General features: G+C 36.0%; 2 long non-coding RNA genes across 13 annotated transcripts in view; both read left to right on the forward strand.

The window, feature by feature from the left end:
* Window positions 1-27038, forward strand: part of LOC134149436 (uncharacterized) — a 206769-nt gene that overhangs the window by 2657 nt on the left and 177074 nt on the right. For all 12 annotated transcript variants that reach the window (XR_009960419.1, XR_009960416.1, XR_009960424.1 and 9 more), the window contains exon 4: window positions 3274-3430. This is a non-coding gene — a long non-coding RNA (uncharacterized LOC134149436). The remainder of the gene's footprint in view (window positions 1-3273; window positions 3431-27038) is intronic.
* On the forward strand, window positions 5996-26421 carry LOC134149471 (uncharacterized). The gene is made up of 3 exons (XR_009960439.1): window positions 5996-6077; window positions 26004-26102; window positions 26277-26421. It is a non-coding gene; the product is annotated as an uncharacterized LOC134149471 (long non-coding RNA).

Genomic DNA, 27038 nt, shown 5'->3' on the forward strand with positions numbered 1-27038 from the left:
AGAAGATATTTTTAAAATCCATATTCATTTTTAAATATGCAGATAAAAATATCAGTGTAATGCAAGAGGTAATGAAATAAGGATTTGTATACGAATAAACATGAATATACGAGTAGTGTTTTTTACTGTATGTAACAGGTGGTAATGTAATCAGAAATACAAATTATGAAATTTTGAAGTGCATGTTAAAAATTAAATAGAGGCTTTGATCTTCTTCCTGGATATTTTTCAAATTGTGAAAGAATATTCATTGCCATTAACATTTAGATTTAAAATTTCATAGTTCTGAGATCAGTACTTAGGAGAATCTTTCTTTTATCTAAGAGTTTTCTAGAATTATGTTACATTTGGTTGTTTTGTTTTATAAATTAATCTCTCTAAAATGCAACCACATTCAAGGCATTGTATCTGTTTCTGGCACAACAGCTGTATTTTCTGAACTATGTTTTTCCAGTAAATCCTTTAAACATAAGAATGTTGATTTACATTTGTAATTTCATGATAAAACACAACAGAAAGATAATACTGACTTGTATCTAGGTATTTAGGTTGAAATTAAAAGTAAAATCCCCTATATAGACAGATAGTACTAATCCAGAGACTTCCCTCCCGCCACCAGAGGACCAGATAATTTACATTTACCCACCTTGAGTAACATCTCACCTCAGAAGGCACTCCTGTGGAATATTTTGTAAAGAAAATATGTGATTACATGTAAGTGAATGCAGCACAGTATAAATGACAAAGTATTTACTACTTCAGAGATAGTATGTATTTTTTAGAGTTCAGACGGGGAAAGTCACAACTCTCTTTAGTTTTTATTGGTATGGTATTTTTTAAAAAATGAACCCTGTCATTTTTAAGGACTCAGTCAACTTTTTTAGTTAGTTAGTTTTTTTACAATTTAAGAAATCTGTAAACCGTTTTCAAGTATAACTGCTTACTGAAAGATAAAAGGGTTGTGAAAAGTTTTACTCTACTTTTTCTCATGTTTCATATATATGTACTGTGTATTGTCAGTAGCTTCATCTTTCCTTGAGTGTTCTTAAATTAAATTAAATTTTTTAATCAAAACAGAATGCAAAATAAAGTTGCATATTTCTTTGTATTCTCCCTGAAGGAAGCCAATAATAAAAATATACAAGCAATATAAAAATGCCTGTTACATTGCAGATGTTAAGATGTGTATTTTCTGAAATAAGTTAATAATACTTTTCAGGTATCAGTTTAGAGGAAACGTATGTCAAACCTTTTTTTTTTTTTTCAGATTATTAGAAAAATCTTCCAATTTTCATTTTCTCAATATTTAGACAGCTAGACTAATGGAAAAAAAGAGGCTAATTCCATATCTCCATATTATATAATGCCATTTAGATTTCTAATAAAGTACATTTTTTGGTACCACAAATAAAGCAATTTACTTTAGGAAAATTTTTAGGAAAAGCTTAGGAAAACTTATTAGAAAAGAGAGACTCCTTTTATACTCTAAAGGTTTCAGCTGAGACTGAAAAGAGGGCATAATCTTTAAATCAGTCTAAGGGACGAATGCTGAAGTTGAGTCCCTGCTGACAGATCCTTGTTCCTGAATGGATACAGGTGCAGGACCTTAATTTCTTAGTATAATCCCAGCACTCAGTTATTTATGGTAGATATCTCAAGGAGTGCAAGCACTGAAAAGGTACTGGTTGAAATGCTGGCTGAACTGAAATTCTGCACACTTGTTTGTCTGCGGATGAATGCATGCACACATTCACAGGCATAGGTAAAATCAAATGGAAGAAAAATGTATTCTACCTTGCCATCTTCTGTGCATTACACTTCAACATTTACTCTAACATTTCAACTTCATGAGTTTCAAATAGCTGCTACTACAAGAAAGGAGGAAAAAAAAAGTGGGAACTACTAAACTACTAAAATGTTTTATCATCCTTCAGTAGAATATGGAGCTTTCTGTACTGTTTTGTACGTGTCCAAGGACCAGGACTACAAGTCTCATGTAGATCATGTGATGGACCAAATGATAAACTCAAATTATGGAGCTTGTTGCTGTAAGCATTTCTAAAATAGAATGGGCACAGTTAAAAAGTAGATTGTGTCGTTTTGTCTATTTTTATTTTGCTACTAGCTCTGAAAAAGAACATTTATGTGATGGGTAATATAAATGGAAAATAAGAACAACTCTGCATCTCAATAGCATGTGTCTATTGGTGTGCTGTTCTAGGTGACAGGCAATACACTTACTGCCTTATTTGTATTCTGCACCAAGTTGAACATGTGTGTCTCTCAAACAGAAAGTGTACAGGAAGTGGGTATTTCCATCATTCTGTTTTCTGCACCACTTTTGCTTTGTTTTTGACTTTTTTCTTCTAGAGAGTTGTAGGGGAACAGCGCACGAAGGAAAGTTGTTTATAGTTAGTTTGTAACTTCTTCTTGCTGCCTAAATTTCAGTGATTTCTGAAATTGTAATTAGTTACCAAAAATAACGAAACATTTAAAACTGTACAGGCAAAAGACAGTTTTGCAGAAAGAAGCATTCTTGAATTGAAGAAAAAGAAAAGAAAGTATTCTTGAATTGAATTTAGACCTTGTTGAATTGAATTTAGACCTTATTGCTATTCTGAGCGTTATGTATGTTGGAGCAAAACAAGACCAGATGACAAATTTTGAAGATGCCTGAACTTTTCAGGGTATTTATGCCTCTCATTGCTCCTTAAACAGTGCTCTTCTCCTTCCTCAAGCCTCTTCTGCATCTCAGGTCATATTGCTCTCTTTCTGCCTTTTTGTTCTACTTCATTTCAGGCCATCTCAGATACTTTGGCAATTCTTTCCAAAGCTAGTAGTCAATCACCTTGTACAGAAATTTTCGTTTATGTGTAGTATTTGGGATCCAGTGTTGCCTAACTATTAGGTAACATTCTTCTCTCTCCATCAGTTCCCTAAGAGATGTTACAGGAGGACACTTTATTCTGAAGTCATGCACACAAACACACAAATACAACTTCTTCCATACAACCAAGAAACCCATACCTCAGTGAAACTCCTATAATATGTCAAACTAGTTTGTCATGTAAAGTGACAGTCTGGTTGTATAGCAGTGACATCAGTCTTTTCTCATATGTAGATGGTTTGGTTTTATATCCTTGAATAAAAAGAAATTCAGACATAAAATAATTTCCTTTGACTCTGGTAGGTTTGTGTTGTTCCTAAACCTCCAGCTGGCAGTTCGAATTTGTAACTTCATTAAGGTTGTCTTTTTCTTCTGTTCTCTTTCAGTTTCCCCATCTGGAAGACAGTGAGGCCTGGTCAGTAGGGCAGATGACCTGTTTATGTTCCTGGCATTGTTTCTGATGTTTGGGGAAACATCAAGTCATTTCTCTCTTTGCTTCCTTTTCCCTATCCTTAAAATAGGAATAACAATAATAAACACAAGGTCAGTGAATGAAATATATGTATATAGGCTAACCTTTTATTGAAGAATTAGCAGTCTTTGAAAATGAAATATTTCAAAACACAAAAGGTCGAAACATAGAAAAAACACTTTGTAAAACCTTGTTGTTTAAGGACATGCACCTGGTCACCTGGCAGCCTGCCTTATTTGCCTACCAAATAAGAAGTCCATTCTAGGTAATGGACCCCAGTTTCAGACACAGAAATATGTAGCCTAGACCTTTCCAGTCTGCAGATGTTTATGCTACGCTTCTGCCTCAGTGTCTCTAGTCTGGATGTAATCAGTGATCTCATTCACACTTCAAATCTCCAGAGAAGGAATAAGCTGTACATTGTGTCCTCATCCATCTGTGTCCTCAATGACGTAATCAAATTATTGGTGGAGTGCAGTCTAATTCCACTGGTTGCATGGCATGAACATCAGTGCTAAATACGCTTCATTGCCACTGCTACATTGGCATACCTCTATGGAAATGTTTTGCAATGTATTCCGCATTTGTCAAGGGACCTGTGGATTGCACTTATGTCAGCTGTCGTGCATATAGACATAGCCTTTTCCTTCATTTTCTGGAGGTCATGGTTCTGTTTCCTGAGCCATCTAATCTCTCTGAATATTACGGGCAGTAGGGGTTTTAACATGCTGGACTATAGCTCTTAGTTGACAGTGTCTTGAATAACTAATAACTGCAATAACTAGTAGCTTGAGTAACCAGTAACTGCACCGCTGATGAATGGCAAACCTATTTTCCAGTAACAGTCTTTTCACTGGCCAGCTAGTCAGTATTGACCTGGATCAACGGGCTTATAATTTTTGATAAACAGCACACCTGGTGCTTCATAATCTAATCATCTGAAGGCACTCTTCCTAACAGTTCACTATTACCATGTGGGAGAATCAAACACTGTATAAGATCCATAATAATGCAACATAGTGCAATGTACTGTTTTTACAGAGTAAATGAATGGAAAATTATTTGAGCATCAAATTGCCAAGAAGGCACTTGTGCCCTGTTCAAGGCTTACCTTAAGATCATAGATATTTCAAGGTAAAGTATTTGATCATACTGGTAAGCAACTGGTGCAAAGTAAGTAGGAAAGACTGAAATTTCCAGCTTGAGTATACTGGAAAATAATGAACTATAATGGACTATAGACTATTAGTGAAACACAGTGTCTCGAGAGTGTATGTTTCAGTGAAATGTCCCACCCTCCAGTTCATAACACAAAAGGGCACTGAGTGGAAGCATTAGATTTCAACATTCTGTTGAAATCTAGATCTTGGTAGAAGTGGAAAAGGTGGACTTAACATCTTGGACTATCATAATTAACAAGCAGAGCCATAAACATCAACTTTATGCTTATATTGCTCAAGTGGAACATGTTTGTGGACATGACTCCTAAACATGAATAAGGAATCTTGCCAAAATTTGGGAGATGTCTCCACATAGTATTCAGTCAGCCTTTTCATGCTTTGATGGCAACATTTCAAAATCAGTTCAGCTTTTTCTAGGATTCATCGAGATTGCAAGGACTAGTTGGATATAGGACACTGCAAAAATTGTGTTATGTTCCATATTGTTATAGAGTAAGCACAGAAAAATCCTTGGCTGCGTTAACTGTTTCAAGGTAGCAGTAGTTTGTAGACTTTTTCCATACTAGGAGGACCTTGTTATAGAGATATATAGGGAAATAATTTTCAGTTCGTTTGACTTGATTCACATTAGAATATAAGTTCTATAGTGTTCTAATGAGAAACAAAATACAAAAGCAGCAAGCAAGCATCTCCTGTCAAAAGAAATAAGTGATAGAGAAAGGTCCTCCCCCAAATAATTCAAACTTTGCAGAAGTGTCAAGGGCAAGATACTGCTACTTTTTTCCCCCTTTAGAGAAAATTATTTTTTAATACTTGCAGTGGAGGCTTTCATTGTTGTAAGAACCTACATGTTTGTAGAAATGTCCCATTTTTTCAAAGTTATTTTGCCTGCTTGTGTGTGGACCAGTGGTGCCACTCTTTGTAACAGGTAAATGGTTTATTTAAGTACCAAGTCAAGGTTCAGCTTCATTCTTGATTTAAGAGTATCTTTAAAAATATTAAATAGTTAATATTTTTTTGTGGAAGTTTGTCTTCACAAGGACAAAGGTAACCCCTGCCTTTTCTGCATGTAAAAAGAACAGAATTGTGTCAGACAGTGGGTGAAATGATTACTAAGAGCAAGAATAGTCATTTTTGTGGTAGTGATGTTCCTATGAATGAGTGTACCTTCTGTAGTCTGGCTTTATGGCATGGTTCTGGTGCAGAAAAATGTGATGATATGTCAAGATTTTATCAACAGTGGTTTGAAATAACCTGTATGAGTACCTATGATTTTATCACTTGTGGGTGATATGGAAAGTCTGTTCTCATGCCAGGAAAACTTGCATGGCACAGCACATTGTCAAGTCTTCCTAATGCCTCATTTGTATTGAAGTAGTATTTAATGATGTACAGTGACTCAGCTGGATGACCTGAGATGGTGAGTTTCTGATGACAGAGATTTATTTTCCTCCAAAGATGGCAATCCATGAAGATCTGATTAAGCCAAAAGTTCCTAATTTACCTCCAGGAAAACAACAACTTAGGAATAGAAAAGGTATGTTAGAACTTTTTTTCTTCTTACATTCACCTTTTATGTGTACAATCACATGAGCACTGAGGAAGTGGAGTTGAAGAAAAGAAAGAATTGTTTTGTAGAATATATACCCATGTAGGCATGCTTGCTGGCATGCTTTCAAATTCTAGTTTAGATGAGGCAGGTTGTTGTTTAAATATATATAGGTGATGAAGATGAACTTCAGTTAGAATGCTAGGTTTGGGTACATCCTAGCCAGCTTGAGGCAGCTAATCTTGGAACTTGCTTGTTTCATTAGTGAAAAGAGTAAGCGCTACCATGAGGTTGTTCAGATACTAGAAAGGTATGTGTCTTTTTGCTATAGGGAAGTATAGAAAAGCCCTTGGGAAGTACACTTGTGGTTTAGAGGCCTCTTTGAGATGGGGTGGTTCTGGAGTTTAGGATTTGCTATCTGCCAGTCTACTTCTAATGAGTATTAATTATCTTGTTCATGCTGGATCTTAATGCACTAGCTAACACATTATTAAGAAGCATCCTTTCTGCTAGTATAGATCTATTATTAAAAAGGCACCAGATCATTTATTTCTGCAGGCTCTCACTCCCTCTCTCTTATATTAAAATATCAATTCACTTGAACATGTTAAGACACCAATTTACTTGAACATGGAAAAGAAACAAACACAAGTATACAATGTGTCCTTATGGAAACATGAGTTCAGATTTCCTTTTAGGTTTCATTTTCTACAGATCCACAGAGACAGAATATGATAGTATAAAAGGCAAAATATCAGTAATTTTTGACTCTATTTGCTTTTAAATAATGCTATATAACACAGTCCATGTCCATCATAGGCAGTTAGCTACTTTCTGCTCTACACTACTATGAGTAAAATACACACTAATGCAATTAAGTTCATCAGCATGGAGCTGAGTACAAAAATTGACTGTGTCATAATCCATTTTTTTCCCGTGGTATTGCTGGCTTGCATAAATTTTATTATCTTCTGAACATATAAATATGCTATTGTTCATTATATACCACAGAATACTGGCAGAGTGTTACAGCTGTAAGTTTGAAAAATTTCAGTAAAATTTTTGGTTTTGCAATTTTTTCTAGTATCTAGCAAGTTTGAGAAAAATGTTTACTTGTGCAAAATTATAATCTGGGAAGCAATTGGCCTTTTCTAACAGATTTTTTATAACTTAACTCAGCAAAGATGTGCCAAATTGGAGTATTTAAGAGGAAAAGTATTATTGACTTTTTTCTTGAAATAGGAATTTAGATTTACTACAAACTAGTGACACTGGGATTATAATAGTATTCTGTAGGGCTGTAAGAATTGCTTTTCAAAAATTTTCAAGTGGCTTTGCGATTCTCCACAGTGTTCCTGTGCTTGTTTCAAACTTGTGGCAGGGATATTGTAAGGATATACAACATAAAATATTAATAAATTATTACTTTTACAGTACCTTTTTCTCAGAAGGTCCTGAGAAGACTTTAAGAACGTATTGCTAGTCTTCAGAAAGCTGTAGTATGTCACTTGCATGTAGAATTACATTGAAGTGCACAATTTCTTTCACCTGCCACTGCAATATAATGAATCTACAGTGACATTAAGCAGCTGTTCAACATCACACAGCAAAACTGCACAAACTGCACTGATGGGGACAGGAGTGCAATATCCAACTGAAGTTGCAGAGGAAGGGCTGGGAGATTTTGCATTGGTATTTGGCCACAGAACCACAATGACTCACGCACGTTGATTCAGAAAAGCTTGGAGTATTCTGCATTACCCAGCATAGGAGGTTTCTAGACAGAAAAGCTATTGCTCAATACCACCTTTTGGGGCCTCTCCAAAAATGAAAGCAGTTGGTCTGGTGCTATATCGTTAATAGAGTGTAGCTGTGACAGCCACAACACCCTGTGATTACCTCAGACCAAGCACCATATTTTAAGAAGTAATTTCGCCTCAAGTGATTTGTTTAACAATTTTCTAATGTGCTGGCATATATTCTTGGCAAAATCTGCCTTAAATTAAAATTGAGAGTAGATATCAATGACTCCAGGCCATAAAGTGCTACAGAGCTAATTTAGCTACCCCAATAAGCAGGATTTACAAAACTGAGGGATTTTGGAAATGCAGTGAAACTCTTTAAGAAATGTGGACTTGATAAAAGAGAGAAAAAACTCTGTGAGTGTGCACAAACAGATCCTCCCCTATCTCCTGTTGTTCAGTACATCTTTTTCTGAATGCTGAATGCTGGATTCACTGGTAGACATACTTCAGAGCCTTTCTCTTCCTCCTTCACATATCTTTTAATGTTTGTTGCTCTATCAGCCATATCTCTCTTCTTTTTTTTTTTTTTTTTTCCTTCAGTACTAGGTGAGAATATGTTTAAGGAGACAATTGTCTCATTAAATATTTCTGAATCTTAGTTATTTAGGCTTAATGATTATTTTTGCGTATTTTTTTCTCTTAACTGGAAATTTATCAACAAGATTTGTGTACACTGCTTGCTCTTCATAGGAAATGCTGCTTTCAGGAGGTTTTCCATTGTCCTCCATGGCAAAAATGCTGCATTTTGCCTTTGCCTAAAATGAAATCCTTGAGAAAATCAGTCCCTGACATTTTTCCTAGAGGAAAAGGCTCTAAAATATTGTCAGGGTCAATTGGCTTGTCATGAGGTGGACAGGGGCACAGAGCGGTGCAAGTGGTTGTGCTTGTTGATGGTGACCTTGCACTTCATTTCTGTTATGACCAGGGAACTTTCTTCTTCTAGAAAAATCATTTTATTGAAGGTAATGCCTTGATATCCTGGAAATCCATAGAAATAAAAGTTATTTCAATAGGCGGAAATTTTAAGGAAAGTGAATAAGAACAATCCAACTGAATAAGAAAAAAGGCGGTCATTTTTAAAGAATAGTACCAAAACCCCACAAACGCTGCACAGATACATTTGAACAAAGCTTGTGTATGATATTTCAATGCGTTTTAAGTCTAGTGAGTCTGCTTTATTCTGCCAAAGGTCTTAGGAATAAAAAAGTGTTGGATTTCTTCAAGGACTGATCTGTACATTTACTTTAATTTGTGGACAAATTAATTTACTTCTGAGTGAGAAAAAATAGATGCTCCCAAGACATATGTGTTACTTTCCTATTCTAAGAGGAAAAGTTAGTTTAGCACAGTTGATATTTTTAAATTTGTGAATTGTAAAAAAAAAAAAAAAAAAGTTTTTTTGGAAGGAAGACAAAGTTAACTTTTAGAAAGAAGTAAAATATATAGAACCATTAGCAGCCGTACTTGATCATCTTGACTCTTTCTGCCTTCTGCTCTGACTGGGGATTAAGTACATATCAAATATACCTGAGGGATACCTGTCTATAATCTTTTTTAAAAAAATCCAGTAATGAGAAATTTTTATAAGATAAATTTATATATAAATTTATAAGGTAACCTGTTTATTAACCTTTATAAGGTATCCTGTTTAATTGAATATCTTTCTGTATGGTTGACAAACTTTCCATAACAAACCAAACTTTCACTTTTTGTAAATTAATCCCACTACATCATGCTGTGGACATGGCAAAAAGTAAACAACTACTTTTCAAATATATCTTCAAACATATCAGAGGTTGCTATAATATCTCCTCAGTCTTTTCTTCTTAGAACAAAATGTCCAATTTACTCAATTTTATCTCATAAGCCCTGTTTCCTGAAATTCTTATCATTCTTTTCACCATTTGGATTCTCTCATTTGTCCTAAATCTGGGTGTGCAATACCAGCCACAGCAATTCAGCTGAACTTTGCCAGTTTGGTTAAGGACACTTTGATAAGGACAAAGTCAGCTCAGGTTAACTTTGTCCTTTAAGAAACAGAACAGCAGATCTCAATATGGTTATTTAATTGCATCCATGTTCTATGTGATGAATAACATTTCCCATGTACAGAGAGCCAAATTAGTAGACAAATGCCCTTCTTCCTCCCAGTGCAAGGGGAGAAACATATAAAGATGTTATATCTAGAAAACCAGATGTGTTATTTATTTAAATGGTGCAAGCTAAACAAGGAACAATTAAGGTTAACTTGCTGTCATCCAAAGTTCTTAAAACCACATATGAGAACAATGTCTTTGACAGAAGGAGCTGATTTAAGTTCAGTTGTTGCTTTCAAAACTTGCCTGACTTAATGGAAAATAACTTAGTGGGTTATTCTTTAAGGTGGCAGTTTTAAATAGATCTCATATCTTTAATAAGTCATTCTTTTTTTCTCTTTTTGATGCAGGTCTTAAATACAGATGTATTTAAATGTATTTACAGATGTATGTACAGATGTATTTACATGTATTTACCTGTATAAATACTGAAGCATTCTATTAGAATTGTGAGTGACCCAGTCCTCTGAAAACTAGGCACCATATATAATTGCCTTTTCTAGAAGAATCTCATCCAATTCCAAGTCTTCATCCACAATTTTTCTTCTTATAAATTTTAGGTGAATTTTAGTTTTTTACTACCAAGGGTAGTTCTAGAAAGTGAACTCTTTGTGACTGTGGCATACTGCCAGTTTTTTCTTGTAAATGATAGAACTGGGGTTTCTGAAACTATAATTCCACTGGGGCAAAAATGACAAGTATGACAAATAATCTGTAGATTTATATTGAATTGTTAAATCTTGTTCTTGAGGCATTGCCTTTAATTTTAAAGAAGTTACTGAAGGCTGAACTTCTTGGAGAAAATGCTTTTTATATATATTGTTATCATCGATTAAAATTCATATGCCTCAGATGTATTATATTGATAGGAATTGCTTGAAAAATAGGAAACAGAAAAAATATCACTATTACTGTACTAGCTTTACTTGGCTTTGGTGCTCCATTCAACAGAGTGGAAATTCTTTTTGTTGCTACACTATGCAGGGCTCTTCTGGTGATGTGAATGTGTCTTTCCATTGCACAGCTCTGCCAAACTAAGCAGCAAGAGATCTCTTGCTGAGAGATGTAGAAGTTCGTTCTAACAGAAAGGGTTTTCTTTCCCTTCATATGATAGCTCCATATCTGGGCTGTATCTATGCCCAGATGTAAAGGTTACTAGTAATATAAAGCTACTTGATTACTTAAATGCTCGCAAAATGCCTTCTCTATGCAGCTCCTGTACACAGATATTGAAACATTTTATAAAACCAGTACATACTTCAAGTTTGATTTTTCAGAAGGCAAAAATACAAGACGGAATTGAAACAACATAAGCAAGGTCGTTCAGCAAGACAGCAGCAGACAGGAATAGAACCAAGCCAAAGTTATATTGTCCAATGTTCAGTCCACTAAGAATATCTCCTTGTTCACCTTTGACTAATGTTAGAGATTTCTCCTTGAAATAAACTTCTAATGGTAGAATAAATGACATGAATGAAGTACTTGCCTTTTATGTTCTCTCAAGAGTGGAGCCTTATGAATCAGAAGTCTCTCCCTTGTCTGTAGGCAAATATTATTTCACTTTATGAATTTTCCATTTCTTCCCTCTGCTTTAAAAAAGAAAAGCATAAAAAGAGAAGAAAAGTAATGCAATACTTAACTTTTTTTCTCAGTTCAACCTCTAACTTCATTCCTGGAATGCAGTTAATAGATATTTTTATTAAAATACAGTAGCAATAAAAATGGAGGAAATACATAGGGAGAAAAAAACACCAGCAGAGACAACTTGTTAAGTGTTTTAGAAATACAAGAAATGTTTATAAATAAAAATAAGATTTTGAGTTGAGACTGTAAATGTGCTAGTTGAATGGTAATAGTATATTTTGACAAACACCTTTTGACATAGACACTTGTGCAGGATTCAAGAGAAGACAAGCTACTAGAAAAAATACATTTATATTTAAATATATATAACAATATTTTTCTATTTGACTTCTGGAATGCAATGGTCCTTAGATACCCGATTTTAATTTTCTCATCAAAATTCTCCTTTTTTAAAAAACTGAATTTATATAATAAGAAGAAATAAAGTATTGGTAATAGTATTTAGGTTGCCAGTTCCTAGATTCCTATGATTAATACATAGTTCTCTATTTGCATTAGAAATATCTGTATATTATGTTTCTTGTTTTCTGGGCTTAAAAGATTAGCCTGAAAACATAAGCCAAAATATATATATATATATTTTTTTTTAATGGAGTAGTACTTCCACTGCATTTGCATGCAGCCTGAAACAGGAAGTCTGAGAGTCGTGAACTCAGAGGTGCATCAAGATGGACATGTATTAGAAACAAAATGTTTTAGCCCATCTAGTGTGCTCTGAGGGGCAGAGGATCCCAAAGATCTCTCTTCCTTTTGTTGTTGTTGTTGTTGTTATTTAACTGAGGATGGGAAGGAGCAAGGAAAGTGGGGAATTTCTGGCCACATCCCTGAAGAGAAACAAAGAGGCATTACATCTTCTGGGTAGAACTTGAATGAAAAAGCTGTGTATGTTGTTCCAAGTAGATTTGTAGAGCTGTGGAAATCTGGTAGACCCAGCCATGGTGGGCTGAAGTTTTTAGCCTGCATAATCTAGTCATATTAGTCCTGTCTTGAAATTAAGTGCTGAAAGGGAGATTCCCATGTGACCTGCTGTTCAGGGTGCTGCATGGTACTCGGGGTAGCCCAAGAGCTCCCAGGAGAGTTTTGCCCAAATAAACCTCAAGTTTTTTCATTTGGATTCTCTTGACATCTGTGAAAGAGGGAATTTCTGAAAAATCTATGGGGCAAGGGTAAAAAAAGGAGGATCTGTCCCAAAATAGCTTGTTGGGCAGTGTATTCACCCAGGTGTTCAGCCAGCTTGAAGTCTTCCTAGTGAACTGGACAGAATGGGGACTTTTCACTTGGGTCTCCTACTTCCTAGACAAGTATCCAGATCATCAGACTGTAAAAATATATTTCTGCAGCCCAATGAACATGTAATTAACTATGCAAAGTATCATAACATGAACAGAAAAGAATACCAGGCAGAACACGGAGCATTTGCAAGGCAAGTCTCCCACAGTGCAGATGAGTACCCTAATGACTGAGCTATTGACTGGTCTGGGGAGTTGTTCTCTCTAACTAGAAATTTCATTTGGTATAGGAAAACCCTTCAGAATGAATTGGCATTTCCTAATGAAATAATATGTCTCCAGAAAATTCCCAGCTTGGTAGATTTCTGAATTACATGGATACACACACTCTGAGACCCTTCATAATAAAAAAAAAGTTGTATGCATTATAGGATACTATAATTTGTTATTAATATTAGGTCTGATCCTTAAAGTCCTTGTTCCTACCAAGTTCTCTTTATGTTTATTAAATGGTCTGATTATGCTTCTATCTGAAACACACTTATTAAAAACTCAGTTATTTAATATAATTTCACTGTTTCTGAAGATGTGGAAAGGGTAACAGTGACAAAACAATGGAACACTTTGCATTCCTCAGCAGTTTTGCTGGCTCATGTACAGAGCCAGCAGGGAGGGAGCAGGCAAAAAATCTTATTTCCTCCACTGGTTTCCATCATGCGTCTCACTTGTGTGTCTGGAATACAGGAGGGAAAGTCCATTTCTCTACAGGAGATTCTAGCTAAAGCTTCTTTAGTCTGTTTAATAGTAGCTTGTTGATCATGTTAATACATACAGTAGCTCAAATAATGCCTCACAATAAAAAATTTTAAAGGAAATTATCCTTGGATAACTTGGATATCCAGTTTATTTCCCTTTATTTAGGAATCATTGTGTTCTCCTCCTCTCTCCCTCTTGTGCTCTCTCTGCCTTCCCTCTCCAACACTCTTCTGATTTTATCTATCATGTAGTTTGAAGTAACTTCTGTTATAAAGTTGGACTATCTTAAATGAAAACATTACTGTTTAATAAGGCTTGTTGTGCAAAACCTCTCTTTGAGGAAAAGAAGCATTTAATCAAATCATAGATGGCATATTTGATAAAGAAAATGCACTAACAACAAAGTATTCAGTAAGGTCAGTTATCTCTTAATTGATTATGCCTGATTTTAATTATGCAATTAGGATTATGTTGTCAGTCATGTGTCTCCCTCCCTGAGTATACTTGAACCCTGAAAGACTGGACTTGTATTTAATAACCAAAATCAGAGGTATTTTCCATCCCCACTTTCCTGAATACTGGTGTAGAACTACATTATGTCAGTCTGTATTCTGTTAACTCAAAAGATTTTCTTCTGAAGTAATCGCTCAGTATCAGGATAAGGTAATTAATAATCCTGTTCTGTGTTTAATTCGTGCAAAATGACATCAGTCTGTCAGAGGCACAGAAGACGTAAGTTTAAAAACTTGATAAAATTAAGAAGATCAGGCCACCAACTTCAATTCTATGGAGTGCTGTAGAAAAAGGTTTGAAGTGAGAAATGAGTCATTAGGTTAGCGTGCAGACAAAACTAACATCAACTTGTCTCACCCTCTTACCTCGTTTTCTTGAAGGGAACCTAAAGTGTCAGCGACTCATATTTGTCAGACTGAGCAAGGGATTGATGTATTGTACAATATTACTATACTCTATGGAGGACACAATCAGATATTCAGCCACCTACATGTATAGGCATGTTCCTTATTGTGAACTGTTATCAGAAATAATTTGAAATATCCTAAAAGGGATGCACAGCAATTGTGTGGACTTGGTAGAATTTCAGTAGCAGTGATCTAGCAAGTGGTCCATAAAGCAGAATGAAATTATTTTCTACTTCATGTTCTAGATTTTATTTTTGGAATACTTTCAATGTTTCTAATGTTTATATTGGAGAAAAGGAACCCAAATTATTTAGCTAGATTAGATAGATTATAAAGATTTTGACCATCTCAGCAGAGTAAACCAAAAGTTGTCCAAGGAACACAGGGAAGGGAATTGCAGAGTGGCTGATAACTCTTTGTCAGAGTACCAAACCTGCCTGGCATGTTGGGCACTGTGAAAATGAGAAACTTGATCAGTGTCTATCTATTTGTGGCAATGGGTCTGCATGGAACACTGTATGGGCATGAATGGATGGGTTTCTTGGGTGTCTTGAGTAAATATGCAGGAACTGTGTAAAACTGGTGACATTTTGCACAGTTTTGTGTAAAGCCAGGCTTAAATATTTCATTTAATATGTATGAGGTCATCTAACTTCTTGGCTAACTGATCTGAGTCAGAACAGGAAGAACAATATTGACTTGAAGTCAAACTTTCAATAGATTGTTCCCATTAGTATTGGAGTGCTCTAGCTGATGAGTTGAAGTTACAAAATGCAGGGAAAGCTGAAAGAGACTGGTAGCATTTCCTTCCAAAGCTTCAGTTAGATTCAAGCAACATCTGCTAGCAGATCTTGCATTTGGGGATAGTTTAGCCTCCTCCACAGCACTCAAAGCTCTAGTTACTCATTCCTTGTTTTTTTAATATCTGCATTTATCCATACAATAATCTGGACAGTGCCAACTCCCAATAGGTCATGCAGTTTTCAGGAATAAGAAATTGTGTGATTTGTACATTTTTAAAATTCCATTGGCTATGTACTCAAAGTATGTATATGTTCGATAGTACTTATGGTGTGTCACAGAAAATAGAGGTAAAATATCTCCCTGTAGAAATCTTAGTTTCAAACTAATGTATTTCCCACCTCAGGAAAAGAGCAAAGGCAGCAACAGTGGACCAGAGTCGGGAGCACTTCAGTAAGAATTTCAGGTCCCATTTACTATATAATTGTGGCCCTAGGCTAAAGCTGGAAATTTCTCAATGCGTAGGAACTGAAACCAACCAACCTTGTTGCTTGTAACAAATTAAGTAGTTGTAACAAATTAAGTAGGGAAAGAACAAAATAAGGAAAACAAAGAAATATGTATATATAGAGAGTATAATATATTGTTAATAACAGCTAATACTGACAAAAGTTCAGGTTGCAAGACAATAACGGAAAGAAATGGTGGTAGTGATTGTTCTAATAGTATTTAATTCCACAATAATTTCATTCTCTTTTTGTCTAATATATGTTGAAGTGTAAAAGATGATTTTGAAGATGGTGTAGAATGCTGTAAATACAACAACATTAAAAGCACTGAAAATTCTGTTACATGAAATGTGGAGTGGTTAGTGTATGCAACTATAATCGGAGAATGGAAATAAAGAAGAGACATATGATGAATGGTCACATCAGTTCATGTATTCAGTTGATAAAACTGATTAACTTCATTACAAGATTTAAAAGCCAACTTCTGCTATTAATAGGTGTTATTTCTGGGTTTCCGAACAGTTTTTATTTTGTAATTGTAGTCTTACCACCCACAACTATAAACTGCTAAAAGTCTAAGAATGAGTCTCAGGTGGCTGGTTGATATGCTGTGGCACAACTATGTCACAGATTCATGTTCCTTTAGGTGCATGCATCCTTTCTTTCTCCTTTGCATGCCTCCGGAGTGTTATTCCTGAACATTAGGTGCTTCTTTGATGAGACGTATTGTGCATTTTCTCTCATTTCATCCCGGCAGCTGCCAGTGTCCCTTTCCATTCCTGGAAGCAGATTCTTGACCCTGCTGATTGCCAATCAGAGAGAGAGAGGTGGTACTTACCTCATCTTTCAGAGTAAGAGCCAAAGCTGAAATACTTACCACCAGCCAGTTGGCTCAAACCCCCAGCATCTTCCTCCCTCACCAAAAAGTGAAGAGGAATGGTAAGCAGAACCTCAGAAGTAGCCTCCTGAGGAGCTTAGAAGGACTAGTGTTGCTCTCACAACTGCATGTGGGTGGTGAGTGAAGAATAGAAGCAATATTCTTTAACTGATACTGACTTTGGCAGATGGGAATGGACAAGGGGAAAGAGAATAAAGATAAAGAATCAGGGTGAATGAAGACTTGAGAAGTGCCTAAAAGTGGTTTATACAATGGCTATCTCCATGAAGCTTGTCACATTCATATCCCAATGTGCTTTACCCCAGATGTAAATAAGAAGAGTAGTAAGTTTGAATGTGTATTATTTGATTAAACACTCACGAAATTTTACGAATTTCTAGATTGTGCAAACATTAATTAATTTTACTTATGTGCTCCCCTCAAAATAATAATTCCAAGTCTTCTGTAATTGAAGTCCTTAAAAAGTACTCCATGCAAATAATTATTTTCGTTAAAAAAAAATCATAACAGATAAATAAGTACTCTGCTAGAGTCATTTTATGAAAGATTATCCCATGTGAAAACAAAAGCTGTTATTGCTGTGAGGGCATTGTAAAATAGGAGGTTCGGAGTGTGGTAAACTAGACAGCAGCATCACATGGTATATCTACTGCTACATGGTAAACAGAAGGTCTATTTATATGAGAAGCAAAGGATGGGAGAAAACGAAGGCATTTAGAGATTCTGATGGCAAAATAGATCACCAGACCACTAAATAGCTAAACCGTTTAATCCTGAACAATTACAGTAATTCAGTAAATTTGTCAGTTTTTGCATTTTCTTTTTGTAGAAACTAGAAGTCAGGAGAGGACAAACAGATTTGTTTGTCTGATTCAAGAAAGAGCTGAGCAGCTGCCCAAGAATTTTTTGTTCGTATTCCTGAAAATAACCAACTCCACTTTGGGGCTTTTCTTTGTTGATAAGTCATACCAAAATGATCCACTTAACAAATCTATTTGGAATTGGAGAATACATAAATAACTAGTCTTCTAACATTAAAAAAGAAATAGCAGTAGAAGTAAGTTTGCCTTAATCTAGTGTCCATTATTTTATTCTTCTTTTGGAGATTTAAAGTTGAGTTTCAATGGACTTGCCTCTTAGGTAATTAAAAAGGAAGGAAGGGAAATCAGGATGCTGAATAATATTTAAATAGGTACTAACAGCATGAGCCAAGATTTTCAAGGCATTTAGGCTCTTAAATCTTGATTTAAGATGATTCCTTTTCAGGATATTGGTCATGGTTTTCAAGAACGCAGAGTGAAGTCCAGTGTCTAGATAGAATATGTATAAGTGTAATGACAGAAAAAACTAAAAAATAATAAAGCATTGCTGCACAGAGGTGAAGTTTTCTGCCCTTCTTGAATTTAAACTCTAGAAGTCAAGTAATCTTAGTAAATAAATTACAGGCTGCCGTTCCTTTTGTACATTAGCTGTTCTTTCAGAGATGTTACTGCACTGACACAGACTCTTAAAGATATTGGTTAGGTAGCCTCATTTTCAAGTTGTCTTACAGACCAGCAGCATTTATCTCTTTTGAAATTTAATTGCTATATTAAAACTGTGCTCAGTTTGGTGACAAGAATCCATCTTTCCCAGAAACTTGAAAAGGTTTCAGGCTATTTTCTTCCATTTCTATTCCTTTTCTTCAGTGGGAACTAGTGTGAGAATCAAATCTTCTATACTAGAAATAATACAGTGCTGTGCTAGACTGTAGCTAATAAGTACTGTGGTCACTATTTTCAAATAATACTGCAGTTTCTTGTATATGAATTTTTACTTCTTCATTGGATCATCATGGCTTTATAGTGTAGCTTTTTTCACTTAATCTTGTATTGACATAATTAAACTAGTTTAGTCAAATTTCTTATGGCATGGGGGAAGGACAGTCCTCTTTCAGCTTTAGACTAACCTCTTTTGATTTAGTCTAAATATGATTATTAGGTCTTGTCATCACAGTAGACATTTACCAAAATGGCTATACCAGAGAAATACATGACAATATAAAAAAATAATGTGATGCTCTGTGTTCACTATTAATGTGGTTTTTTTACTATAGTTTATTTCACTTATTTGACCTAAGCTAAACAAAACAAATATAGATTAAACCAAAATATCCAGATAGGGATTTGCAGGAAGTTTACTAACATATGTTTAAAACACACATAAGTAAATTGGTAGAAGTGGGAACATAGACAAGCCTACTGGCTTTAATTTTGTTTCCCTGAACGAATGGAAGACTATCCAGTGAGTTTAAGAGGAGCTAGACTGGGACTTACGTTTTATTTACCAAGAGTAAGCAGACATCTCATTTTGGTTACATTTGTGTCATTTAGATTTAACACTAAAGTGTGTGGATTAGAAAAACACCATAGCTGATTGTTTCAAGCCCTCTGATCCTTCTGTATGATAATGCTGGTTTTCTCTGAATTTACTAAATACGAACTGTAACATAACAGTGAAGAATTCAGAATGAAGGTATGTGTACAGTAGGATAAAGCCTTGCCTAGATGAAGAGGTAGATGTCATGTCTGTTTTATATTTAATCTGTTTTCCAGCTATTGTATTTACTGAATTTGCTGCCTTGAACTGTACTTTGTTTCATACTGAAGAAATGAGTTCATGTTTAGGAGAACCACCTGCATCTTCTGACTCTTTCCTTAACAAGAAACAGAAACATTTTGTATTAGACAGAGGTTGTGAAAATTATGAATGTGCTTGTATCGTATTATGTAGCTGAATAACTATATGACAATGAGTCACCAGAGAGTTTCATTATAGGTCAAATGATAGTCATCTGTGGTAAGCCACCAGAAAGACAGAGAAGGAAGTGGGTAGGGGGGATTCTTTAGCAGCAGCATTCTTTAAAGAGCTTAGCTGAAAGAATGGGAAAACATGTTTAATTTTTATGATTACATTGGCATGAATGGAATGTATATGTATATTCTTTTGATTTGTCCTTATCTTTTCATCATATAGAATAGTGCTTTTGTAATTCGGTACCAACAAATGAAAGTAATTAGTTGTTTATATACGAGGGGAAATGGTGAGAAATACGTATGTATTAGAGAGCCCAACTATTGGGTGAAAAGGGAAGGCTGGAACAGTTTGCAAGAGCAGGTAATATGGCCTACCAGTTTTCATGTTAGAAATCACTACTTCTCATCTTTTGGGGTTTAGGGAGTAAAAATAACTTTCTTCATTTAAAAGACTTCAGTGAACAGATTGTGTCCATGTTCTTCAGTATAAGTGTCTGGACTGCAAAAATCCTGACCAAAAATAGTATGTTGGTACATTTGTTGGCAGCCTAACAGCAACTGACCAGCTATGGAGATTATACAGAGGTTCACCTTTCGGTATTACACAATGAGATGCACATGTTGGATAGGTTGAAAGAGAGCTGCTTCCTCATGTCACGTTTAAGAGATGTAAAGCAAAAAAAATTGAATAAAATGACAGATCTAGTATTACTCATATTATAAGTAGTATGAGATCAGAAGTTAGGTCCCAGTTCTAATACTAAATTCAATTAAAAAAAAGAGGGAGAGCGAGCAAGAGAGAGAGAACTCTACTTGTTTATCATTTTGAAAAGGACCAAATGGAAAAACTTTTTCTCAGCTACTATGGATATTTTTATTTTCCATAGACTTTCTCTGTAGTCAGAGGAGAACAGTAACAGCCATGGACAAGCCTCTCTTTTCATTGAACTGAGAAAATCTCGTGACTCTCTAGCTGCTGAAGACTCTAGTAGTCCACGTTTACAAGCACTGCTCATTATGCCCAAAACCTCAGCTGCACCTTGATTGTGCAGCTAAGTACTTCTACTGGATAAATCATAAGCCATAACCTTCCCCTGCAATCTATCACTGATTTTGTGTTTCCTAGGTAAAATTTCCAATCTGGTAATTCTTTGGTGATAGAATTTCACATACTGAAATCAACATAAGTATGTATCATTTTACTTGAAATTTAATCTTAGGGACAAGCTTTGTGCCTTTTGATAGAAATCTGAAGTAAGACGCAGCAGTGCAATAATTCAGTGATTACAGTGCAGTCATTGTAAACCTTCACAGTTTGTCTCAGTAAGCATTTTTTTTTTGTAACAGGTTAGCTCAAGAGATGTGATGCATTCTTTTTTCTGCGAGACTCCTGTGAGTTGTTCTGCAGAAAAGCAGTAACTACAAGGCTATTTCTCTGCCACACACATGAGTATTTTTTTCTTTCCAAAGTATGTTAATAGTTGGAAGAGTGACTAAACGTGGCATCCTGGGAATTCTGTGTTTAATTCATTCTTTTCACCCTCTCTATCTACATTTCTTCCTCTCAATGACTTACAGATTCACTTTCTTACAACTCAGAGTGGGGGAGGGTGATTTGAAAACCAGGCAGCATGTTTTCAGGGTTGCATTTGCTGGCCATAAACATTCTCCAATTGGAATTTAGCTTGCAACATGTGGCTGATGCACACAGCAGAATACAGTTCAAGTGCTTTCCCAGTTTTACAGTTGATATTGTGGTAACTAATGAAACTTCAGGGTTTTTTAGTTATAAAATAAGCAGTTATAACAATGCTTTAGGATCCTGAGGGCTGAATACAGATTTATTCCTTTATATACTTAGCATATCTGAACAGGCATAGGTAAATAGTTTTAGAAGAAGGGATAGGAGGCTCTTCTTTACTGCTTAGTTAACCAGGAGGATCTGCATAGCTTTTCTTGGAGATGATAGGGGAAGTCCTAACTTCTCATCAAACAACCATTCAAATAACCTTTCTAATGCAGGTATGAAGGCATAAGTTGTCAGTATTAGGTGGTACTGAACTATCTCAATTTTTAGTGGGTAGTAGAAATGACAAAGTTCTCTGTTTTTTGCTTCAATTAACTGCCTTGCTTCTCTTCCTTCCTTCTTCACTTCTCTGAAGAATAGAGATTTGTTGAGATTTGTATTTGCCATGTGCAAGAGAACTCAGGTTTCATTTCTGTTTTGACCGTCCCTCTACTCTGACCCTAAACATGGCTCCCTCCTGTCTTTCAGCTTTAGTCACTGCCTCATGTGTGACACCCCTCGGCCTGTCTCTGAAAGTCACGCTGAGTGTCTTTGTTACATCGGGAAGTTATGCATCCCCTGAAGTCCTTCACTTTCTGAACAAGAAAAATAAACTCCATTTTTACCTTCTGAGAAAATCCATGGGGCATGTTATGCATGAAATATACTCTCTGCAGGAAAAGAGTAGCAGTCCTACCCAAGAAGACATTCATAGTACAACTAGGTCTGGGGACACATTTCTTCCTTTGAATTGTCTTGGGATCCCCTAAAGAGATACTTAGCTTTTTTTTTCCCACCTCCCCTCTGAGACTTCAGGGATCCTGTGACTTCCAGCAGAGCTCAGCATGGATGACTGTGTGCCTACAGACTATTTTCGGTGGGGCTCATTAATATTCTGCTGGGCTGCTGATACTGTCTAACACTGCTAGGTCACCAACACCAGCTTCCTCACCTATTCTGAAGAGCCAAGGACCAGCATCCAGATTCAGCTGGGAAACAACATTTACATCTATCCTAACAAATCAAAATGGGCCAAGGTGTGGGCGACAGACATTAGATATTCATTCCGTGCTTTAAATTCAGGTTGCTCCCTGGCACAGCTTTGATCTGTGCAAACTCTCTCCTAGACAATGCTTGAGAATATTTATCCTTCCAAAGTTCAATCTGTGGGCTTTAAAACTATCTGGCCTGTATGAGGGAGCTTACTGAAGCTCTTATGCTGACTATTTTACAGAGTTCAGAGTTGAAGGGCAACCTCATTTTCCTCATCCAGCTGCCCCTGTTGGCACACTTCTGAGTCTTCTTCTTCCTGAATTATAATAGAAGAGGGGCTGGTCCTCCCGCCACTGGTATGTCATGACAGTCTAATTCCAGGCTGATACAGTAATTGCAAAACTTGTATTTTATAAGAAAAAAAAATTAAGTATTTACCTTTAGTGCTATTTCTCATCTTTTCTACTGAAAAAGGAGAGAATCAATGCCTACTTGCTTTTTATTCAGCTGTTCTTGCACAGTGTGAGTTATGATACCTCTAACAAGGAGTCCATCACAGATGTGTCATCTCAGACAAAATAAAATCAAGGGGCTCCACTATTGTTCTGCCTTTCACCTGGTGTCTAACCTAAAGGATAAGGCTGCTTTACACAGAGGTGAAGAGATGCTGGTCTTCAGCGTGTCAGTGATAGAGTGGAAATAAAACTAAGCCCTACCTTCTTAAAAATTTTGAGGTCTGTGACACCTGCTGTCATTGAGAGGAAAGAAAAGTGGAGCACATCACATTCAGTTTGGGATTTTTGTTTTCTGAAGAGTGTAGATCATTTAGACCTTAGGTCACTTTTATTTTTTCCTTTTCTTCTGTTATTACAAAAGAAAAGATGCCAGGCAATTTTGAAAGATTTATTGCTATTTAACTTAATAAAAAAAATGAAATAAATACAGGCAGTTATGAATAACTTACTTGAATCACTTTTACAAAAGTAAAATGGGTTTATTTTTGAAGTATATTTCTTAGTGTAGAAACTGAATGGTCCTTAATTTCATCCTGCAGGTATATTGCTTTAATAATTTGGGGGGGCGGGGGGCTTCAGTATGCCTCTGAGCAAAGTGTTCAGGGTTACTCAGATCAGTTATGGTGCGTTGGCTCTGCCCATAAAATAAAAACAGGAGCAGTAAATTCTCCCACTTCTTTACATGCAGCTGGTAACTGTAGAACTCAGGTAAATATATCAAATTAGCATTTGCTTTTATTTCTTGTAATTACAGTATTATAGCACATATCAGAACAGTATAGCGGCACTTGTGGTTAGGTGATTCATACAATGCTTTTATACAGGGGTTATCATGAGGCAAAACACTCTAAGTTGTCCAGCCAGGAACTAGAATTAGTCCTTCAACCTTATATTGCTTTTGTACTACATTCATGTAGTCCTCTGTTGGGTCAAACTTATCCCTAAATATACATTTTATGTTTCCTGTCTTTGGAGAAAAGAAAAAGTTTGAAGGAGTGTTGATTATATCTGTATTTCTGGACTGTTTGTGATATTGCTGTTTGTCTTTTTAAAAAATTTACCTACTCCTTGTAGAAAGCCGTAGGGTTTTTTTTATGTACTTTCCTTTAGTTTACATTTTATCTAGATCATCTTAAGGAGAACATCTTCTGTATTTGTAGATTCTTTGGAAGAAATGACCATTTTTGGCTAGGCAGCCTTCAGTGGTCTGAGCCTTTGTATGCACCTGCCTTCACAACTCAGCAGCAATAAAGCTTGAGTTTGCGTTTTGCAGTGCTGCAACTGGTTTTAAAAGTCATTAATGCAAATGGCAGCACACACAAATTATAACAGGTGCTTTCCAGATGTTCTAGTCCTGCTCTTCACTTTTCTTATATGCTGTATTGGGAGGAGTAAGAACAAGCCTGGAAAGAATTGCCCACAGGTTGGATCTGAGGAATCCGCTTGATGTTAAACACGTTGAAATCAGGTTAAATCTGATAAAGGACACCATAGGGCCAATAAACTTCAGTAGTGTAAATGCAAATTAGACAAATAAAGTTCTTATCTGTCTGTGGGGATCTATGTGTGTTGTGTGTGAAATACGGCTTCCTGCCTGTGGCGTTTGTTTCTCATCCCTGGGAACTGGTTTCGAACTCCTGTCCAAACTGGAATGCATGTAATTAAAAAACTAAAACATACTATTCCAGCCAATCATCCAGCTCTGCTAGAAACATAAGTGAAATTAAAATTCATATGGTCTTTGCCCAGTTCCCACTTGACAAATGTGCAACAACTTATGACCGCTTGCTGCTAATAGAGCCACTTAAGAATCCCTATATTGATATTTTGAAAGGTACATAGAACAGTTATTTATTTTTCAGGGTGTGCCTATACAATGTCCTTGTGTTATAAACCCATCAGATATTACAAGATGGGCAGGTTAGGATTGGGCCAGTAATTGAATGGGGGAGTTTTCCATACCTCAGCATGTTTTTCAGTCTATTGAGGGAGTCAGTACATGAAGATGGTGATGGGGAATCTTGTAGGTTGAACTGCTTGGTAGCACTGTAGTTGGATAGTATGTGGATAAACAAAGTCATAAAAGCAAGAATGTTCTTACTGGAGACTTTCCTCTTTCTGCTTTTCACTGCAGTTTCACTTGAATTGTTTTTGTGACATAAACCATCCAATGCCAAAACAAAACTTGTGTTAGTAGGATAAATTGTGAGTCAGGAGATCCCAAAACTAACATGCTCTAGGTGACCCTGCTGAGCAGGGAGGTTGGACTAGATGATCTCCTAAGGTCCGTTCCAACCTTACTGATTCTATGATTTTGTGAAAACCACACCTACACAAAAGATGTTAAGAAAGTAAATAGATACTCCTTCAGCTGGTCTGGCTATATAAGCATGGACTCACATGTACTTGCACTCATGCACACATATGAGAAAAATATTTTTTTACTTCAGACCTTGTTTTAAAGTTATAATTTGATGTCAGTCGGATAGTTGTTAGTGGGTATCAATATTCAGTTTTTATGAAACAAACTTGTATTGTTGAGCAGTGGGGTAAACGCTTCTTCAGTAAAGCTGAAACTAATCAAAATAGATACTATCAAACTTTCTCTTTAAACTCTACTACATATACATGAAGATACGTAGAGATGGAAGACCTCCATGATTGCTTTCCCATAAAGGAAAACTTCTTTTTGCTTCTTTTTGTGTATCAGCACAAGATTTCTGAAGGTTTAAATTCTTGGCTAACACTGGTAATGATTGCAGTGCCAATTCAGACAGATAAGAGTACTAGAAAAGTGGAAAACAATAATACCCTGAGGTTGTAGAAAGATGAGATCACTCATGAATATGTTGAATGCTAATATTATGTGACTGCCTATGACCACACCTTCCCAAGGGCAGAATCACTCGCTCAGCTTTCAGTGGCTAAAGGGAAAGTTTCTGGATGCAACCTCTAAAACTGCAAGAATAGTTTGTGCAGGGACAGGTTCACTCTTGTTAACAGACTTTTCAGTGTTCAGCTTGAAGAGCAAGCAGCTCTAGAAGGTCCAGTATGTCTCTTCTTCCAGTAATTTAGAAAAACAAAAACATATAAGTACAGAAAAATGAAGAAGAAAGAACAGGTTTGAGAAAAAGACATTCCTCTTTCTCCTCCCTTTTCTATTGTGAGATACTTGTCTGTGCAGTGTTCTTTTGTTCTTCTAAACTGTGCATTATACTGCTGTGTAGCCTACAGGCTATTTGGGGATTATTCTTCCTGACTATGATCAAGTGGCAAGTGATGCTGACAGAAGTGGAGGCTTGGGAACTTCTATAGAACACTCCAAGGTAATTGATGGTAACACACCTGAGTATGTCTTAGTTTGCATGAGCACTTATGAAAGTTCTTTTTGCTCATTTGCAAATGTACTTTCTTTCTTGAGAATCCTCACTGTGCACAGTAAGCTAAGCAGTTTTCTGATTTTTGCTTTTCTAGACAGCATTTCTCTCTTTTATTTCCAGATCTAACTGCATAACTAAACTACCAGGACTTTGGATGGCTGGAAGGACTTACAAAATTGTTGGTTCACAGCTTTCTTCTCACAGAATCACAGAATTGTTGGGGTCTGGATATCATCTTGTCCCCCTGCTCAAGCAGGGTCACCTAGAGCAAGTTGCCCAGGTACATGTCCAGACTACTTTTGAGTATCTCCAATGAGATATTGATATGAGAGACTCCACAAATCTTATATTTGATACAACTTCCTGTGTTGTAGTTTTTGCCTGTTGCCTCTCATCCTGTAAAATCCCCTCCCCCCCCCCACCGAATCTTCTCTAGGCTAAACAGTCCCAGCTCTCTCAGCCTTTCCTCATATGAGATATGCTGCAGTCCCTTAATCATCTTTGTAGTCCTCCTCTGGACTTGCTGGACTTCTTCTGTGGACGTTTTCTGAAGTAGCCTCTTTTCTCTTATATGCAGTAGTATTGATTTGGTTAAAAATGATGATAAAATGGTAATAATAGGTCACAGCTGATCATAACTTATAACTGTTGGCCTAGACAGAGATTATAAAATATTTGCTTTTATTTATTTTTAAAAGTATATTGCTTTCTAAAAGAAACTTTAATGGTCTTGCAGATATACAAATATAGTGTGTCCATTAGAGATGAAAACAGGCATGATGATTGAAACATCTTAATAAATGTAACAGCAGGAACTTTTTTACCCTACAAGAAATTTATTTAGCGCCTTGAACTCAAGGCTAAATGTGCATTGGGCCAGAA

Source organism: Rhea pennata, chromosome 1, assembly GCF_028389875.1.
Source record: "Rhea pennata isolate bPtePen1 chromosome 1, bPtePen1.pri, whole genome shotgun sequence".
NCBI classification, from domain to species: Eukaryota; Metazoa; Chordata; class Aves; order Rheiformes; family Rheidae; genus Rhea; species Rhea pennata.